The following is a 5,213-nucleotide window of genomic DNA, read 5'->3' on the forward strand; positions in this document are numbered from 1 at the left end:
GGTCCCTCAGTGAAGAGAGCCTGGCTGGGGGGAGGAGTCTGGATGGGAAAGAGCTCCTACCTGGAGAAGGAGACTGGGCTTAGCATGGGGACACCTAAGGGTGAATGGGGCCTGGCAGGGAAAGATCACAGAGCTGGGGAGGGGACTTGACAGGCGTGATTCAGAGCTGAGAATAGAGGAGGCACTGGCTCTGAGAGGCCAGCGAAGGGGCAGCTCCTTGGGAAAGTGATCCAGCTGAAGAGGGGAAAGGCTGGGCACGGGCTGAGGAGGGGTAACAAGCTGGGGCAGGGGATCCTGGCAAGGGTTGCTGCTGCCAAAGGGATACTGGCTGGGAATGTGGCTCGGCTGGGGAGGGGGTAGAGGTGGGTAGAGGTGAGTAGAGGGGAGGCCTGCCTAGCAGCGGTTGGGAGCCCGTCTGGGGAGCTGGCCTTGGCTGGGGAAGGGGCCTTAGTTGGGGAGGAAGGCATAAGTAAATGAAGAGAGCCTGACCCAGTTGAGGGGACCTGGCTGAGAGAGAAGGCATGGCTAGGTTCCACATTACAGGCAGGTTAAGGGCTTCTGCTGGGGAAGGTGTAATCTGCTGGGGCAGGCTCATGACGTGGGGAAAAGGGACTACCTGGAAAAGGGGGCCCAGCTCCTAAGGGGGCAGGTATTGACTGAGGACCAGCGTTATGGAAGTGGGCCTGGGTGAGGAATGGGGAAGAGGCTGGTGACACGGACCAGGGGCTAGGCTGGTATAGAGTATAAATTCATATGGGGTAAAAGAAGGATTCCTGGCTTTTGAAGGGGGGAAGGGCTAGGGAGGGGCACCTGGCTAGGGGAGGGATTCTGGAGAGTTATCGGCACACAAAGTAGGGGGGTACTGGATGCGGATGGGGCACTGTTGAGGGGGAAAAGTGAGCTGGCTGGGGAATGGGGCATGGGTTGGGCAAGGGCCCCATCTGGGGAAGAGGGCACTCCTGGATGATGTGAGCCTTGCTGGGATGCGTGCGGTGGGGTGGGGGTGGGGGGTTGGGGGGGAGGGGGCTGGTGCTGGCCAAGGAATTCTGTGGCAACTAGACAAAGACAGCAGACAGCAGAGTCCCACTGTACAAGCTATCCCTGAATATGAGGGAAGTAACTATTCCTGTCTTGGGAACCCTTAAGTTCTCACTGGGCCTGTCCCAGCTGCCTCCCCGGGGTCTGCCTTCAGCTAGAAGGAGAGGGAAGAGTTATCCCAGGCCAGATCCTAACCAGGCCCAGAGCACAAACCAAGAGAGAGTCTTCATTGTGGGATCTGGCAGGACATGAGGGATGTACAGTCTGTTCCATTTTGTAGCAATGTCATGTCCAAAAGCCATGAGCACTGTTCCCAAAGGGATCCAATTCCAGAAGCAAGTTTCATTCATTTACTATTTTTCATTTGTGCTTTGTCATGTTCTCCCCCTCTTGCCATAGCAGCCAAAAATAAGGTACATTTATCTGGGTCTGAAGCCCAGCTCATCTAATCTACTTCCAGCTTTGTGACTTGGATAAATCACCAAGTCTTTCTGGGCCTCAGTTTCCTCATCCATAATGTGGGACAATTAATACCTGTCTTAGAGATATCTCTTGGGCTGTTAAGTGCATTAAATGAAAATACAGGACGCCTGGGTGGCTCAGTCGGTTAAGCGTCTGCCTTCAGCTCAGGTCATGATCCCAGGGTCCTGGGACCGAGTCCTACATTGGGCTCCCTGCTCCGCGGGGAGCCTGCTTCTCCCTCTCCTCCCCACTCGGGCTCTCTCTTGCTATCTCTGTCGCTATCTTTGTCTCTCTCAAATAAATACGTAAAATCTTTAAAAGTAAAAAAAAAAAAAAAAAATTAAATGAAAATACATACGAAGTGCCCAGTAAATGTTAGCTACTGTTAGTATCATTATCTAGGAGCCCAAGAACACAACATAATCAGCTGGGGCAGCAACCACCCCTTGATTTTGTGTATTGTGACTTTTGGGGCAACTTGGCCTCTTCCGGTAGGTCTCAGAGTGGAAGCAGAGCTTCTCCCAGGTCTGTCTGCCCCAGCTGTTACAGCCAGAGCTTCCTGGGCTTCAGTGTGAAAGTAGAAGCCTCCAGAGTTCACCCCAAGTGCCCTCCTGGGGACAGGAGGCCTGCACACAGGGACGCCTCAGACCAGCCAGTATCTGCCTTCTAGGCTTTTTCTACACAAACACAGAGACAGGTTTTTTTAAAAAACAAAATTGCTTCAAGCTACTCTTCTTTTAAAGAGAGCGAGTGAGCACGGGAGTGGGGAGGGGGCAGAGGGAAAAAGAGACAATCCCAAGCTGACTCCATGCTGAGCGTGGAGCCCAACACAGGGCTCAGTCCCATGACCCGGAGATCATGACCTGAGCTGAAATCATGAGTTGGATGCCCATCCCACTGAGCCACCTAGGTGCCGCATCTATTCAAGCTACTTTTTTTTTTTTTAATTTAACAATACATTATAAGCATCTCCCTATGTCCTTAAACAGTCTTCAATATGATCATTTTAGTGCCTGTGAATGTGCCATAATTTATCCTATTCTTTTGTTGGACATTTAGATTGCTTTCAATTTCTCACCACTATAAATATGCCACTGTAATATCCTCGTAGCTGGATGTTTGTCTATATTTCTCATTATTTCCTTTTGCTGGGATTTCTAGAAGTGATCTAGGTCAAAAGAAGAGCCTTTTCATGCATACTCCTAAACTGCCCTCCAGAAAAATTGCACCAATTTACACTCTCAGGGTATGAGAGTGTTATTTTCCCATATGGTTGCCAACACTGAAAATTATCATCTTTGCTAATTTGTTAGATGAAAAACATTGTATTAGTTGACCCTTTGTTGATTACTAGTATGGGAGACATTCCTCTAACTGTTTATTAGCATGTCTATTTCATTCATGCAGTAACAAATAATTCCTATTTTAGTACCTGTTCCTGAACTTCGCTTAATTTTCTATTTGTCTTTTTCTTATGGATTTTTAATAGGTCCTTCCACATGTCATTTGGATATTTAAAAAGAAGTATTTTCTGACTTTTTGCATATGCTGAAGTTCAGAATTATAATGGAATCTACCTATCAATCATCTTTTTGGTTTCTGCCTTGGTGTCGTGCTTAGAAAGGGATTCCCCATCCTGAGTTTGGATCAGTATTCCTGTATACTTTCCTTCAGGTGTTTATGCTTTCTCTCACTATGTAACTATATTTAACATCTCCACCTGGAAATTACTTGGGTGTAAGATAAGGACTGAACATTGATTTTCCCCCATTATGGTAATTAGCCATTTATTGACTAATCCACCATTTCACCACTGATTTGAAGTACAACCTTCCACATGTATTACCCTCTTATGAGGGTAAATCTCGTCAGTCAGTCACACAGAACAGCAGCATTCCAGTGACCTCAGTCTGCAACCACCAGCAATCTATTCATCCATTCATTCCATATTTTCTGACAGGAACAAGAGAAGTAGAGGTGATAAACAATAGAGATACAGGGATAAAAGATCCAGTCCCAGCCCTCACCGTCTAGTGGAGATGGCAGACAGGAAAATAGAAATAAACAGAAAGCAACACGACCAGTGCCGTGACAAAAGGAGGCACAGAGGAAGGACACCTCATCACACCTGGAGCATCAGGGAAGCTTAGGAGGCCCTTACAGAGGACAAAGCCCAAGGGGAGGCAGGAGTGAAAGAACAGGGTGTCTTCCTACTCATTGGAGCTGGTGGGGCTGGAGAGGTGGGGGAATCATGGGAAGAATCTGGAGAGGGAGATGGGCATGGTGGCCTGGCCTTAGTAAACATGAGTTTTACTCATAATATTACAAATTAAGTAGGTACAATTTAATGAGATACCATTTTTCATCAGATTAGCAAAGAAATAAAGTTTGATAATTTGTCGATAGGGAAACAGGTACCCTCAAACACTGTTGACGGTATGTAAACAGGTACCATCTCTTTGGAGGACAGTTTGGCAACAACTACCAAATTTAAAGCACACAAACCACTACTGGTTGTATTTTTATGGGTAGAAATATCCAGTTTCACTTGTGCCTGACTAAAGTGAAACATAGTCAAAATGATAATATCGGTTGCTTTTGAGGAGGGGAACCAAGTTGCTGAGGGGAAAAGGATGGGTGGCAGCTTTTCACCGTGAAATCTCTTGAACATCTGATATGTTGAACTATATGAATTAATAAATAAATCTAAACCTAACTCACTAAATAACATGCACTTAGCTTTTGACCTAGCAGTCCACATTCAGGGCTCCGTACTACAGATCTACATATTACACAGCATGATATTTCAAGGATGTTCATTACGGCAGTGTTTGCCAAAGCAGTAATCTGGATACAACCTAAATATCGTCAGGAAGGACTAGTTGAATAAATTTTGAACCTTCCGTATGAATTATTTCATGTAGGGAGAGCGGTAGAAGTGGGTGGGTGGAGGGAGAAAGATGGTGAGCTCTTACTTTTAAACTATATACTTCCATATAGTTGAATTTTTTTTATTATAGTTACATATACATTTGTGGTTACAAATAGAATATATAAATAATACATAAATGTGGGGCGCCTGGGTGGCTCAGTCGTTAGGCATCTGCCTTCGGCTCAGGTCATGATCCCAGGGTCCTGGGATGGAGCCCTGCATCGGGCTCCCTGCCCGGCAGGGAGCCTGCTTCTCCCTCTCCCACTCCCCCTGCTTGTGTTCCCTCTCTCACTGTCTCTGTCTGGCTCTTTCTCAAATGAATAAATAAAATCTTTAAAAATAAATAAATAAAAAGAAGAAAAAGAAAAGAAAAAAGAAAACCTAGCTCTTAGAACAACAAATAGAAAACAAAGGAAATGGAAAAAAACAAAACAAAACAGCATACTGGCCTTCCCCATGGGGAGGGGGGAGGTTTGAGAGGAGTAGGGTAGCTTAGGCATTTTTCTCCTGGTGTCTTCATTTTTACTTTGGTGTCAGTGATTCTGCATATGAAAATACCGAGGTTATGCTCTGCTTCTGTAGCCTGTACCTAGTTTCAGAAAGAAGATGTCTTCTTATCTCTTTTTGGTGCCTTTTTATTTCAGCGGGTCTTTCCCAGGGGAATTATGCAAATGCACATTTACTCAACCATCAAGTCCCAACTTCATTTTGAATGGAAAAATGTGCCCCCTAAATATGTTTATTACTTCTGAATGACTTTTGCCAAAACAATTTTAACCAC

Source organism: Callorhinus ursinus, unplaced genomic scaffold (genome assembly GCF_003265705.2).
Source record: "Callorhinus ursinus isolate GAN/ISIS: 27379988/994484 unplaced genomic scaffold, GSC_fseal_2.0 scaffold66, whole genome shotgun sequence".
NCBI lineage: Eukaryota > Metazoa > Chordata > Mammalia > Carnivora > Otariidae > Callorhinus > Callorhinus ursinus.